At 38.5% G+C, this 16,618-nt stretch overlaps 1 pseudogene; it reads right to left on the bottom strand.

Annotated features, from left to right (window-relative positions):
- The window catches only part of LOC110202328 (eukaryotic translation initiation factor 3 subunit F pseudogene), a 52,946-nt pseudogene extending 51,672 nt beyond the window's left edge, over positions 1–1,274 (bottom strand).
- Positions 1,275–16,618: the final 15,344 nt, after the last annotated feature.

Below are 16,618 nucleotides of genomic sequence, written 5' to 3'. Positions count from 1 at the left end.
GTTTATAAGTTGTCGAATCATTGGCAAATTACTAGGCCGTTTGGGAAGAACAAAAGAAGAGAAAGATAAGGAAGGTTATTTGTGAATTTTAGGGAAATAGGTATATGGAATCTTAGAGCTTAGAGAAAGACCTTGTAAGCTACAATGTTGAATGTAAAAACTGAAAAGGACCTTAGAGAATACTGGACAAAGAATGACAGAGTTGAAAGGGACTTTAAACTATAGGATGATGGTCATGGACACTGGGAAAAAAATTGAAACCTGTCTGTATTTCTTCTTTCCTCTCCTTCATTATCTGTGGTGCTCAATTCCTTTTTATAGATCTCATTATTTTGTTTTTCAGCCAAAAAGGAATCTTTTAATGTTCATAGATTCTGGCATTTCCAAATCAAGCAGACTCTTTTTGTAAATGGCTTTTCTCATGTTCTCACATACTTTTCACTATTTTCCCCAGCAATATCTTTTAAGACTTTGATGATAGCAGGGCCACAACATTGTCATCACTTCCCCATTCAAATGACTCACAGCACGAAGACATTTAGGGACAGTTTCATTGTTTGCACAAATATAATGACTGACTAATGAAAGAATTGACACAGGCTTTTCTTTTTCAAGGTGATATCCAGAAGAATGAGGGGCAACTTGGTGTCTTGGATAAAGTTGGCCTCAGACTCAAGAAGATCTATATTCAAGTCCTATCTCTGATTCATCCTAGCTGCATGACATGACGCAAATCACTTAACTTCTCAAGGTCCCACCAACTCTTGAAGACAAAATATTACAGAATTATAGCTGATCTGTATTAGAAGATGGAGTTTGCAATAGCAATGAAAGTATACCCTCCAAAAATATAAATCCAGACATATACTTAAGTCCTTGGCTTTCAAGCAAAGTTTGGCAAAGGTGGTTCCCAATTCAGCCCATGAACAATTTATAATTTGTAAGTCTTTGTGGGGCTTCCCTACTATTTTAGCAGTAGTGGAGTGCAGAGAATGTTGGACTGGGAGGCAAGAGAAGCCATGAGTTGTGTTCTCTATTCTACCACTTATGCTATGGGGCCTGAGGCCATTCACTTCACTTCTCTGGCCTTCAATTCCTTCTATAAAATGAAGATATTACCTTCTAGCTTTAACATTCTTTGTCCTAAGAATCTTTTCAAATTTAACATTGTCTTTCTGAGGTTCTTTCCAGCTCCCACATTCTATGTTTTGTGTTCTGAGGACCCATCCTGCTGTGACACTCAGATGCAGCAATTGACATTTTTCTTTATTCATACCCGCATTCATTACACTTTTGTTAGGTGCCAACTAACACAAATTGCTATGCTAGGCACTGGAGTAGATACAATGGTAAATAAAAACTAACCTTTGTTCTCAAAGAGTTTTCAGTCATTCACAAAACATTTAGTAGTAGCCATTATTAAGAAGATATCATATAATGGACATTGATATAGAACTGTAGATATGGAGAAGATATCATAAAGCAGCCCAAAAGGCAATGCAAAGACTCAACATAAGCATAAACAGATCATAGTTTATTACCAATTAAGAAGTGTGTGAGAAGAATCACAAAATAAAAACATTAATAAGCAAGAGAAACACTGGAAAAGAAAATAAGTAGTCACTAAGCAAAAATAACCGCAATACCTATAGCCAAAGGGGTGCCCTAGGCAACTCCAAACTCAGTATCCTGAAAGAATCCCAGGAGATACTTGAGAGAAGCATTGATAAGAATCACAGAAGATGAAAACGTGAGGCATCATTGTAACTTCCCTCTACTGAAAATGTCCGTATCAATGAAATCAAAGATTTATTCATGTAAGTATTTGTGGTTACAGAGTGCATTATTTGTGCAATATAATTGGAAGCTTATAATAACTATTTGATAAGATACAGAGTATTGTATCCCCTAGTTTACAGATTTGAAAATTAAAATCCAGAGAGGTAGAATAACTTGCACGAAATTATACAGATATGAAATACTAGAGCTAGAAATTTGACCCAGGCCTTCTAACTCTAAATTTTTGCAATAATGAGGCATTGTTACTAATCTTTTCATATTGTTAGTTATCTTTTTAAATCTACATTTATCTCATTTCCATAACTAACCCAAAAGTCCTTCATAGACAGAAACTATCTTCTTCCTAGCATCCTCCACAAAACCTAGTATAGAATTGTTTTGCATATGGTAAAAATTCAGTAAATAATAGTCTATGAACTGAAAGGGAGAAAATGACTGGTAGGAGAGGCAAGAGAATCAGAATAAGCATTCAAAGTATGACACATCCACATTTAATACACATATTCCAGAGATGATGTACTTGGAGGAGATGAATGAACATGACCTGTGAATTTCAGCCAGAGGCATCAGCATTGATAACACAGTACTGTGGGAGATGGATGTCTTGCTGAAGGGAACAAAGATGGATTTATGTAGGCAAAGTGGTGAGGGGTAGCATGTAAGAAAATGACAAAAAAATCCACAGATACATCAACACATATGAGGCATAAGTCTGTTGCCATCCTCTCCTGATGCAAATGGGTTCTAATTACAAACAGAAGTTGGTTGATTGTGGGCAGATTTTATTTATGATCAGATCTGATTAGACAAATGATGACAAATGAGAGTTAGGTCATAAATAGCCCAGTGATAAATTCTGTGTTGCTAGGAAACGAACCAACATGATTTCCTGACAGATCCAAACAACAGAGGATATGAGAATCAAATTATGTGAGTCTTTTTTTTCTCTTTTTGTGATCTTTGCTGTTAACTATAGGGGGATTGTCTCTGTCTCAAAAACTCTCAATTCTGTGAAATCCAAGAGGACATGTTGCAACCATACTCTTAGATGCAAATTTTGCTAGCATAGTTTGGGAACAATTCTCATTGATTGCTGCCATCTTTGGTAACTTGACCAAAGTTCAGACTAGTCCCAGACAACCTCCTTTCAGCTGAAGATTCAAACCAGTGGGACCCCACTCTTATGTTGACATGGCAGATATAATCTATTTCCTTGGAACTAATTCTGTCTCCTTATAACCACAGAGGAAGCATGAACATTTGTTAAAAAAAGGATAAAGTTGAGCTTCCTGATGCCTCGGCATTGTAGCTCTGGAGCTCTTCAGGCTACTAGGCTGTACACAAGTGTGACTTTTTATTCACATAGAGTCATCCCTACACTAACTGTAAAGGGGCTAATCAAATCATCAATGGCAGAAATTCCTCAGTACTAGTTTAAAGAATGTCAGCAGCAGTTTTAGTGGTACCAAAGACTTGGAAATTGAGGGGAAGCCCATCAGTTAAGGAATGGCTGAATAAGTTGTGGCATATGATTGTGATGGAATATTATTGTGCTATAAAAATGACAAGAAAAATGTTTAAAAAAACCTGGGGGGCATCTAGGTGGTGCAGTAAATAGACCTCTGGCCTTGGAGTCAGGAGGACCTGAGTTCAAATCCAGCTTCAGAGACTTAACACTTACTAGCTGTGTGACCCTGGACAAGTCACTTAACCCAAATCGCCTCACCAAAAAACAAAATGAAAAACACACAAAACAAAACAAAACAAAAAGACCTGAGAAGACTTTTATGAATTGATGCAAAGTGAATTGAGCAGAACCAGAAGAACATTGTACACAGTAACAGCAATATTGTACAATGATCAACAGTGAATGGTTTAGTTATTCTCAGTAATGTAATAATCTAAGATATTCTGAAGGACTCATGAGAAAATAATGCTATCCACTTCCAGAAAAAGAACTGTTGGAATCTGAATGCATATCAAAGCACACATTTTAAAACTGTAGTTTTTTCATAACATGGTTAATATGGAGATAGGTTTTGCATGACTGTATAATCTATATAAAATTGCCTGCTTCTCTGGGGGGAGAGGAGAGGGAGAGAATTTGGAACTCAACATGTTTTTAAATGAATGTTAAAAATTGTTTTTACATGTAATTGGGAAAAATAAAATATTTTAAAAATAAAAATAAGATATTTTTAAAGCTACTGAGGTTAACTTTTTAATGTTCAAATAGAATTTATCCATCTTAGGCAAAGTGAATTCCCAGCTTGGTCTGACACAGGTCAGCAATAGTTTCAACTGATGGAGCAGTTCTTAAATTTGTCTCTATTTAACTATGGATTCAATCTTTGAAAGACATAGCATACACATTCAACGGTGTGGTCATGTGGAAAGGGCATCTGATTTTAAGTTCTTGCTTTGAGTCTTGGTTTTAACACTTACTAGATGTTTAACGTTAGCCAAGTCCCTTCTTTGAACCTTAATTTCTTTATCTATTAAATGTGGATAATAACATACCCACTTTTCAACCCTTTGCAAACTGGTATCTGACCACATGACTCAATTGAAATTGTTCTCTCCAAAATTACCAGTGATCTGATACCTAAATTCAAAGGCCTTGTCTCAGTACTCATTCATCTTGAACTTTGTCAAGCTTTAGTCTTGGTCAACCATCCACTTGGACAGTCTTTCCTCTTTTGCATCCTCTAAGACTGCTCTTTCTTGATTCTCATTCTACCTATCTCTAGTCTCCTTTTCTAGATCATCACCCATCTATCACTTAATTTGAGTGGTATCCCCAAAGGTCTGTCTTGGACCTCCTTTCCCCTTTCATCTCTTCTTCCATCTTCTTTCCTTTTCTTCCCTCCTTTCCCCTTTCCCTCCTTTCTCTATCTATGAGCTTTCCTTTTGTCATCTCTTTAGCTCTCATGGGTTCAAAAATCACCCTCTGCATGTAACTTTCAGTTCCTTACACTCAGTCCTAATCTCTTTCCTCAAACACTGTTCCATGTTATTACCTGCTAGAAATCTCTACTTGAGATCATTCAATAGTGATTTCAAACTCAACATGTCCCAAACTTAACTTATTATTATAAGCCTGCATGAGAATCACTCTGAAGATGGAAAAAAAAGGTTTAAAAAAAAGTAAAAAGGAGGTAGAGAAAAAAAAAGGAGTTCATTCTCTATCTTGATACCATGTAGATTTCATAGAGTTGAACATTAATGTTCCTTTGCTTTTCCCAACAAAGATCCTGACAATTGTGCTTTGGAACCCCTGATGTAGTTGTTGGTGGAACCATGGGCAAGGTCTTGGATACAGAAAGACTGTTGCATATTGAGTGATTGGTGAGATTCCAGATTTTTCTTCAAAGTTGTGAACAATGCACCTAAAGTAAATGAGGTGTTCCTCTGAGATTACTTGCCTCTTTCCCATGAGGCAGGGAAGGGAAAAGACACTAACTGGAAAATCACTCCCAGCTTTCATCGAAGCATCTGGCATTGGCTGCTATTATTTCCAATGAACAGTGCTTCTCATATCTTTTGGTTCACTCTTCTTCCATCCTCTGTTGTCTGTTTATCTTTATATAAAAGAAAATAATCACCACTAACCATTGTTTTCTGTTTCATGTTAGCTGCAGCAATATAGGCTTGGGGAAGCCAATCTGGAAAAAAATAGAGACATAGTCTCCCAGTGAGAAAAGCAGGGAAGCGACAGAGTACTAATGATCACCCATGGGGAGTGAAAAATCTCAAACCTGGTTGGGTTACTCTGATATTGTATTCCTTAGCCATTTCAAGGTTATTTACAGGAATATAAACAGAATATAAACAAAGAATGTTTAATAAGCTGAAGCAAATAAAAAAAATCTTCTAGACTAGAGGAAGTAAGGACCTTGAGGTAAATGTGAGTCAACCTAGAAAAGAATAGAGAGAGGAGGTTGCTTCTACGGATACTGTTGGTGCTTGTTGAATCCTTTATTGAGGGTACACTTGGATTCTCCTCCTGCACCTGTCTTTGTTTTCAGAGATTACTGGTGAGTGCAGAAATGTACAGAGTGAGGAGCTCCCCTTAATTCCCTCCCAGAGTACTCATACCCAATCACTGGTATATACATTAGATGGTTTGGATTCTTCCCATGTAAGTATTATTAGTGTCTCCCAAGGAGACCAATAATCCATTTCAATCTAACACTCAGGAAACTGAAAGCAAACTTTAATATGCTTTTAACTCATATTAAATATGTTTTCCCCAAAACTCATCATTCATCTAATCCTCCCCATTTCTATTAATTCTACCAGTCACCCAGGTTCACAAGCTTGAAGTCATTATTGACCTCTCCCTCTCCCTCAACTCCCATAGCAAACTGGTTGCCAAATTCTGTTGATCTTATCTTCTCACCAACACTTGTGCTGGTTTCCTTCTACCCATTCACTCAAGTTCCATTCTTGTTCAACCTTTCATTGTGTCTCATCGGGACTATTTCAATAATCTTCTTATTCATTAGTCTCTCTAGTTTGAGACTCTTCCCTCTCCAATCCATCCTCAACAGAGCAAACAAATTTATGTTTACCAAAGACAAATCTAATTTCTTCATCTACTTGGAGGTTTGTCACTACCCTCCCAGCCCTTCTCTAATTAAGTAATCTTCATTGGCCACCCATTGCCTCCAGGATAAAATTCATAATCCTCAGATTGACATATCAAAACCTCTACCAACTTGTTTCTCCCAACCTTTCCAGGATTATTTCAAACTGTACTCTTTATATTCCCGTTTATGCTCTCCCTGTTCCAGTAAAACTGAGTTCTTAGCTGTTCCCATCCTAATTCTTCTACCTTCTGCCTCTGTGTCTTGTCACATATATGATCCTGCAGGCCTGGAATGCACTCTCAACTCATTTCTGCCTCAGAATCAGGAGCTTCTTTCAAAGCACAACTCAGACATGACCTCCTACATGAGATTTGTCTTTTTTTTTTTATTGCTAGTACCAACCCCCCCACCTAGAGCTTATTTTTATGTTTCTTTGTATATGGCATAGAACATATTCTATTCCAGGAATGTGAGATGTTGTGAGAGAAGGCACTGAGGCAGGGGAAGACACAACATGATCAGGGGATTGTCAGAACACAGAAGAACTTATTCTTAATAAAAAAAAACACAATTAACAATCCATATTCATTTAATGCTTTATAATTTACCAAGAAAACCTTTAGCACAACAGCACTGCGAGATTTAGCATGGGTCATGACTCTCATTTTACATGCGAAGAAACTGAAACTTACAAGGTGAATTTAATTAATTTTTAAAGGTGTACTCTAAGTGCCTACTGTGTGCATGGTACTATGCTAAGGATTAGAATTATAAAGAATAAAAAAATGACAGAATGCTTGCCCTCAAAGAGGTTGTATTTTCCAGGGGTACTGAGGTGAGGGTAGATACTTGCAGAAGTGACTTGTCTATAGTAAACACTATTAATTATTAGATTGGGCACATGAACCAAGACTTATGCATTCTAATTTCAGTACTTATTCTACTATTCCATGTAAGAAAACTGAAAGAATAGGAAAGAACCAGAGAGTGTTCTGAATACTAGTATAAGATGTTATAATTAATTCAGTAGGCAATGGGAAGACATTGGTGAATTTTAAACAGGATAGTTCCATGGTCAGGCAAAATTACCTTGTCATTGGTGTAGAAAAAAAGAGAAACTGGAGGTAAGGAGACCAGTGAAGAGTTATTGCAATAGTCTCAAATGTGAGGTGGTGAGACTAATGTATTATCATCATCATCATCATCATCATCATTGCTTATTATTACAAGTGTCATATAGCACTTAAGTTTACAAAATGCTTTTCACATTTTATCTCAATTCATCCTCTCAAAACCCTTTGATAGAGGCATTACAGGTCTTATTTATTCAAGATATAGTAAACATCCGGATTTCTTTATTCTAGATATGGTAAAACTGAGGCTCAAAAGAGGTTAAATTGATTGCCTGAGAATTCATAGCTATTATCAGAGATAATATATGACTTAAAACTCTCATGAATTCCAATACCACATTCTCACCACTACGTCATGCCACCTAACATACAGATCCTTCAAGAGATGGCTCCTTAAAAAGCACTCTGTCTTATATCTAATTATTAGAAGGTTGGGCATACTGATGTGATAGATTTTAACATGGCCACTTTTTTATTAAAATTTATTTTGTTGCCAATTACATGTAAAAACAATTTTTGACATTCATTAACTAAAATTTTCAGTTCTAAATTCTCTCCCTCTCTCTTGCCCCTACCCCTTACCTGAGACTGTCAGCAATTTGATTGAGGAACATGAAATGTGGAGAGGCTATATTCTCTCTCAGTAAAGGGAATACACACTGATATAATCATACATTTTTTTAAAGTTTCAAGTTACTCGATAAAAAATTAAAAATACAAAGCATGCTGAAAGCATTATAACACATTCATAAGGAGCTGAATTACTGACCAATGAGTCACACAGCAAGGGAAAACTTGACTGGTGTGTAACACACACTAGTGCTAGAAAAATCCTTTCCTTTGGGCCATTGCACTACTTATTTGCCCTTGAGCAAGAAGTCCATCTCTCCCCACTGGGAGAGTAGCCAGTGCTCTCTGATTTTCTGCTTGCCTTACTATTCTTAGTATCTTTCTCTATAGATACAAAATCAGGGATAAGCTCAGCAGGTACCATTCAGATAGCAAATATTGTTTTTGTTGCTGTTGTTGTTTGCCCTTTATTCTCAAAGAGACCATGGCATCAGGGAGATGATGTCATGTCATGACATGCAAGTGAACTGGATTTAAGTGAGGGAGAGCTGTGCAAAATCATCAGCCTCACTTTCTCCTCCAGAGCCACCTGGGTTTAGTGGCCAGATATAGATCAGGACAATTGGAGATGGCCCTAGATGCAGTGGGAGATCTTGGTCTTTTTAAACTAAGGTCTTTAGTAGGTCTCATTTTGATTGAGGCAATGCCCATTCAGTAATTAAGGCCAGGTAAGAAATGAGGTAGAGAATGACTTCTTTTACCTAGTTAAAAAAGAATCAGTCTGGGAGGGTAAGACTCTCAGGGTTTCTGTCCAAAACAGAAATAATTGCTATTTACAATCATTCTGAGTCAATCAGGGCCCATACAATGACCAAGTGGGGTGTGACCTGGGGCTTGTTGTCCAATCAATGAGAGCCAGAGTGATCTGGATTTAAAGCATGGTCCTTAAGAAAAAAAAAATCTAGTCCACAAACCCCAAGACATCTTGTTAGGTTTCAGGAATCAAAATTTATAGTCCTTTGGGCGGAATACCTGCAGATAAGAGTATGATACCCTATGTGAACAGAAGGAAGTGAAGCGAAGGGAAAGGAACGGAAGGAATAAAAGAAAGAAAGAAAAAAGAAAGAAAGAAAGAGAAAGAAGGAAGGAAGAAATGAAGAAAGGAAGAAAGGAAGAAAGAAAGAAAAATAAAGTATGAAGAGAGAAAGAAAGAAAGAAAGAAAGGAAGGAAGGAAGGAAGGAAGGAAGAAAAGAAAAAAGAAAGGAAAGGAAGAAAGAAAGAGGAAAGGGGAAGAAAACAAGAAAAGAAGGAAGAAATGAATAAAGGAAGAAAGAAAGAAAAATAAAGAATGAAGAAAGAAGGAAAGAAAGAGATAGAAAGGAAGGAAGGAAGGGAGAAAAAAAGAAAGAAAAAAGAAAGAAAAGAAGGAAGAAGGAAGAAAGAAGGAAGGAGAAAGCAAGCAAGCAAGCTGCATTTCACAACTGGCCAGTTCTAGTTGGGTCCCCAGTGGCTCAGCTCCTACCACTACTCACAGAGATTGTTGTTTGTTCTTTGTTCTCAAGAAGTACCATGCCATCATGGAGGTGATGCTATGACATGCGAGTGAATTGGATTTAAGTGAGGGAGGACTGTGCAAAGTCACCAGCTTCACTGTCTTCTCCAGAGCCATCTGGGTCTATTGGCAAGATATATATCAGTATGACTGTCTGTGGCCCTCAATGCAGTGTGAGATCTTGGCCTTTTCAAACTACAGGCGGGTTTTGAATACAGCTTACAACATCATTCCAGTTTTAATATTCATTAAATGTAGGCTGCAGAGGAGCATGAGTCACTACTCCTGGCCAACAAAGAAATGTGATCACCTGCATTCATCATAATGATGTCGCTAAGGGAAGGGGCCCGAGATCAAACACCTTGGATAGTGCTTTCCATTCTCAACAGGTCATTTTATTAAGCCCCCCTCTCCCCCCGATCCTGGCTGCCAACTCCTCCTGTTCTGTTAAACAATTATAGACTACTTTCCAATTATTCCAATCTCTTTTGTATTACCTAGAACCCATAAATACTACATTGGAAGTTTCAGGTTGCTTGTTTGTGCTCAGCTAAAATTTTAACTACAGTTCTTCTGCAATAAAAGCAACAAGGTTGAGCACCTAGTTATCAAGAACAATTAGTTAAGAATTGGAAGCTACCAGAGAACTCTTCTACCAGCTCTTCCTTTTCCCCTCCCTTCCTTCTCCACCCCATCCTCACCTCAAATGAGGGCGATTTGCCCTAAGCATATATTATGAGACTAAATCTAGGACAGGAAGAGGGGAGAAAACCTAATTAAAGCTTTGTACTGTCCCTGCAGGGCCGTCATTGGATAAAGAAACTCTGCTTCATTATATGCACAGTGAAGGCACTTCTTCCCCACTTTATGGGTTTGTGATCTTGTGGAAACATTTTGTTGTTGTTCAGTTGTTTCAGTCATGCCCAACTCTTTGTGACCCCATTTTGGGGTTTTCTTGGCAAAGATACTAGAATGCTTTGCCATTTCTTTTTCTACCCCTTTACAGATGAGGAAACCAAGGCAAACAGGGTTAAGTGACTTGTCCAGGGTCACACAGCTAGTAAGTGTTTGAAGTCCTGGTGACAAATCCAAGGCTCTTTCCACTGTACCACCTAGCTGCCCAGTGGAAACAGTATTGAATATTTAGTTAGGAAATATAAATTCAAATCCTCTATCTAAGATTTAGCAGCTTTGTGATCCAGAGCAAGTCATCTCACCTTTTGGGTTTTCATTTAATTCATAGGTTAAAAGAGGGAATAATAAATGTACTTTCTTGATTATAGCATACTTGTTGTGAGCCTTAAAAAGCAATGACATGAATTACTACTACTACTATTATTATTGTTATTGTTATTTTGCTATAATGACAGCAGTTTTTGTTATCCATCACAGACTTTACCCAACTTCAGAGGTTGAAGTCTGTGATCAGAAAAATAATAATAATAATAATAATAATAATAATACTAAAAACAACAGAAAAGCAAGATAACAGCGGCTATTTGTATCATCTCTGTCAGAAGTGGTGACAGGTATAATTACCGAGGATAAATTACAGGGCTGAGTCTAGTGGCATTTCTCCTGCTGTTTGGGGGAAGATCAAAGATTGAAAATGTTCCTGACATAGCTTCAAAGGACCAAGGTTTTGGTGTTTCATTTAGTTTATTTTCAAATTGAACTGAAACTGCTCCTTCCTTTCTTATTTGGATTCAAGTGCAATAGGGCTCTTCTGAAATCAGAGAATCTAGAGATAATCTCCTTCTGGTGTGAACAGTTTTCCTTGCTTTATTCATTGGATGCAGATTAATTTAACATACAGTTGTTAAGTATTCAGTCTCTGCTACAGATCATGCTGGGGACTAGGGAAGATACCAACATAAGCAGGCCATGGTTTCTACTCTCAAGGAGATTATAGTCTTTTGAAAAGGATGATATAAAAAATGTCATGCATATGTTGAAGAAGGTTATTAAGAGGTGAGAGGCTAGAGTGTTCATTCCAGATAGGGAGAACAGGGGAGATGATTTTTGAACTGAGCTTTGAAGGCACGATGTTTACAGATAGAATTGTGTTGAGAAGAAGTATTTTAAGCTGGAAAGCAGGGAAGTTGGGATCCTGTTGAAGGAGATGGGGGTAAATAGTCAAATTTGGCTGGAATGTAGAAGATAAATAGGAATTAACTGGGCAGCTAGGTGTCAGGGAGAGAGGGCCAGGCCTGAAGTTAGGAAGACTTATCTGTCTGAGTTCAAATCTGGCCTCAGACACTTGCTAGCTGTGTCACCCTGGGCAAATCACTTAACAATGTTTGCCTCAGTTTCCTCATCTGTGAGATTAGCTGGAAAAGAAAATGTCAAACTACTCTAGTATCTTTGCCAAGAAAACACTAAATGGGGTCATGAAGAGTCAAATGTAACTGAACAGCAAAAAAAAAGAAAAAAAGGAATTCATATGAGATCAGGCCGGAAAGGTATCCTAAGGAATGTGAACTTTACACAAAAGGCATTAGGGATCCCTTAAGCTTTTCTCAGTATCCCCTATCCCATGAGCTAAGTCTCCTTATGTTTTGTTGTTCAATCATTTCAGTCATGGCTGACCCTTTATGGCCACATTTGGGTTTTCTTGGCAAAGGTACTCTCAATTGCATTTTACAGATGAGGAAACTGAGGCAAACAAGATTAAATGACTTGTCCAGGGTCACACAGCTAGTAAATTTCTGAGGCCAAATTTGAACTCAGGCAGATGAGTCTTCCTGACTCCAGGCCCATGCTCTATTCACTCTGCCACCTAGCTGTCCTTATGTAACCAAGTAACTTTTCCGTCCTATTAATAAAAAAGGCCTAATAAAAATAAGTTTCTTCTCCTGTTCAAGTTAAGGGGGCTGCCATCTAGTAAAAATGTTAACACTGCTTCAGAAGCCAGAGAGTAGCAGAACAATGGCATTATCCAGTAGAAAAGTGGATAGATACAAAAAAGGAGCAGTACCACCCAAAAGGTCATCCATCATGCTCCCTAAGGAGATCAAGGACAGCAAGGCCTGAAATACAAAGTAGTGAACTACCCTGGGCACTTAAATTCCTTATTCTTATGCTTTACTGCTAGGCTTATGTCCCTTACTCTCCTCTATGGACCCTGTGTGCATTGGTGGGAGAATGTGATCCACATTTATGAATAGCCTGTTATGATTATTATTATTGCTTCTGCTTTTGTTGATCAGTGCTTTGTGATTAACAGTTAATACTGTTAGCATGGCTTTTTGTTTAAATGGGAACTTCACTAGTAGGGGCTAAGGAGCTTTAATAGTGAGTAGTCAATATACGTCTTTCCTCAAACCAGGGTTTCCCCAAGACCCTGAGAGTGAGTCAGAGCAATATTGTTACCCTTTGGGATACTATTCTGATTTCTAGGTGTAAATGCAGTTGGAGTGAACGAACCAGTCCTAGTCGTTGAAGAGAAAACCTGGAGAGAATTGGGATACATGCCATGCTACACCCACTAATTAATTTAATTTAACCAAGTATTTGAATTTTAAAAAGATGAAAGGTAGAGTGTTTAACACCTTGGAATGAGTCACTAAGTTGAGGTACTTTGACATACCAATGGGTTCAAGAGAGATAGTTTGCTTGTGCTCCTCACACCACATCTTTGACCATCTACTCTGCCTATATTCCTGTAATGTCAAACTCAGAGGCATGTCACCTGTTAGAGGTGGAAGGGACCTTAGTGACCATCTAGACGGTGCCATTTGACAGATAGTTATTAACCACCAACTATTTGAGGAATCCAACCAGCCACCTCATTTTATGGATGGAGAAGTTGAAGCTCAGAAAGAGAAAGTGATTTGTGCAAGTTTGCACACCAAAAAAGTGCCAGAAGTGGGACTAAGACCTGGGTCTTCAATGTTTCTGCCCATTCAGGGTTATTGCCATGCTGCCTATGAACGCTGGTTCCAAGAATATTCAAATGGACCAACACATCTCTGAAGCGCTTAGGGAATAATTATTATTTAGTGGCATAAAAGAACAAAGATCTATGTACATAAGCAGGTGTAGAATTTGGTGGCAGGGCTTCTCCATGCCTTAGGGTTTGTATTCTTTATTCAGCAGTTATTCTCAAAGTATCCCTACACAATTCCATGATATCTGAAAAGATCCTCACTTGGGCCAAATGCAAAGAACACCAAAGCTTTTCCAAAAAGTAAATTTCCCACTTCAGGTTTGAAGCTATTTTACCACCTCATGTGAATGTGGATAACTGCTTTTCTTCTTTAAGCATCAGTTTTCCCCCCATTTGAGAGAATTGCACTGCATATAAATTTATGTTATCTAACAGCAACTGAATCCTCACTGTGGCAAGACAATGCTTGTATGACCTCCTAATTGATTCTCTGTCCCACTCACTGAAGTGGCTGCTTCAAACATTTTCGCCTCTTATTTCCTATACTCTTCTCTCTCCCACTCTTTTGGCTGAGGACCTTACCTCATACTTTAGCTAGAAAATTGGGGCCATGAGTTCACTTTTTTCTGCTTCTCAAAATCCCTTGATAATTACCGCCTTCCACATCTCCTTTACACCAGTCTCTGATGAAAAAGTAGCCATTCTCTTCCCTAAGACAAATTCCTCAACACATATCCACATCCTAACCCTCCCATCTTTTTTGGTAGATTACCCCTGCACTTCTTTCTAATCTTCAATCCCATACTATCTACTAGCCTTTTCCCTCCTGACTACCAAATACACCCAAGCTTCTTCTATATTTAATAGAAAAAGATCCTCTCTAGATTTTACTGTCTTCAAGCATTATCTCTCTTCCCTTGCCTGGCCAAACTCCTTTAAAAAAAACTGTCTATACTCATTTCTTCCACTTCCTTTCCTCTAATTCTCTTCTAAACTGTCTGTAATTTGGCTTCTGATTTCACACTCAACTGAAACTACTCAAGGTGGAATTATGAGTGTTTTCTCAATTGCCAAGCTCAATGGCCTTTTCTCATCCTCCAGCTTCTTGACCTGTCTGTAGTATTTGAAAATGATGACCAACTACCCTCTTCTCTTTGGGTTTTCATAACATTGCTTTTTCTAGGTTCTCATATCTTTCTCCATTTCTCAGGCTTTTCTGTTAGTTCAACAGCCATCTCAAAACTGCTAAATAGATTTGACCTGGCTCCTCTCCTTTTTTTCTCTATATACTCTCTTACCAGCTCCAATGAAATTAATGCAGATGACTAGTCTTTTTCATGGGTTCAGTCCTATATTACGAAACCTACTAATCTTCAAAATTCTCCATCTCTATTGATGGAATAGAGCATCTTTCTAGACACAAAGAATTCTAACCACGAAATCATTCTTGACTCTCCCTCAACACCCACATCTAATTAATTTCCAAATCTGTTAATCCTCCCTTCACATCTGATGCATCAGTCACCCTCTTTCCATTCAAATGGATGCTGGCCTAATACAGGTCCTCATCACCTTTCACCTGAGCTATTGTGTTGTATTGGCCCCCTTGCCTTAGATTTCTCTCTACTTCAATCCATTTTGCATACCACTACCAAAGTGATTTTTCCAAAGTGCAAGTCTGGCCATGTCACCCTTTTTAGTCACTAAGCTCCAGGGTTTCCCTCTTATCTTTAACACATAAACTCTTGTGTTTGCTACTTATAACACTATACAACCTAGCCCTATACTACTCATCCATTCTTATTACTGATTATTCACCTCCATGCACTCTGTGCTCCAAACAAACTGATCTTGCTGCCTTCACACACAACACTCCTATTTTTGGGACTTAATACTGTCTGTCCTCCATTCCTGAAATTTAATCTCTCATAAATTCTACCTTTCACAAGCATTTGTTTGCTGTTAAGATTCAGTTCAAGTACCGCATTCTGCATGTTATTGATACCCCAACTGGTACTGCCTCTTCTCCTTCAAAAAGGTTACCTTGGACTTCTGCTTCTGGGGGCCAAGATGGTAGAGTAAAAAGGTAGTTGCTCTCTCCCCTATCAACCTCTGAAAACCCAGAAAATATCACCCCAGAAAAAAAACCCTGGAACAACTGAATGAGAAGAAAGACGGGAAGCAGCAGTACAGCAACACAGCAAATGGGTCTCCCAGTGCCTCAGCAAAAATAAGGAGCAGAACTACAAGGGCCCCAGGAGACATAAGTACCTGCGGAGCATTCATCTGAAAGGAGGTGAAGAAAACAACCTAAAGGCTTCCTAAAGCCCAGTTGCTGATTCCAACCCAACACCAGGTAAGCAGTCAGAACCCTACAGCCTCCAAATATAAAAACCTGAAGCCCAGGTGGTAGAGCAGGCAAACACCAACACCTGGACCTCTCAGTGAGGGGGGGGGAACCAGTGGAAACCAGCTCAGAAAATCACCAGATAACTTGGCACTCCAGTGCATTAGCAGAAATGAGGGAGGCAGCACTGCAAGGGGCCCCAGGCAACTAAATACCTGCAGCACCCATCTAAAAGGAGCTAAAGAAAGCTAAAGGAAAGGAAAAACAGGCAACCTAGAATTGCCTGAAAGTTCCAGCCTTGCTGATTCCAGCCCAACACAGGTAAGCTGCCAGAAACCTACAGCCTCTAATTGTCAACATAAGAGGCCGCAGCACACAAAGACAGTGACCAAGACCTAGGCTCCCAACACAAGAAGCTTGGGTCAGTGCCCTCTGTTCCCCAGCAGGAGAGTTCAATCTCTTTAAAGGCCAGGGAATAAAGAAACACCATGAGTAAAAAGAAACGTGCCATAGATTCATATTATGAGAAAAGTGAAGATCAAGACAGAAATTCTGAAGAGGACAACATTGTCAACAAACCCACATCTGCAACAACAAAAGGGAATATGAACTGGTCTGAAGCCCAAAAAGCCTTCTTAGAAGAGCTCAAGGGATTTTAAAGTCAAATGAGAGAGGTAGAAGAGTCCTTCAAAAATACAATTGGCCAATTGGAAAAATAACTGAAGAAAACAAGT

The sequence above is a fragment of the Phascolarctos cinereus genome, unplaced genomic scaffold, assembly GCF_003287225.1.
Source record: "Phascolarctos cinereus isolate Bilbo 61053 unplaced genomic scaffold, phaCin_HiC Scaffold_2;HRSCAF=192, whole genome shotgun sequence".
Lineage (NCBI taxonomy): Eukaryota > Metazoa > Chordata > Mammalia > Diprotodontia > Phascolarctidae > Phascolarctos > Phascolarctos cinereus.
The sequence above is the reverse complement of the archived record's forward strand: the minus strand, read 5'-3'. Positions and strand labels throughout refer to the sequence as shown.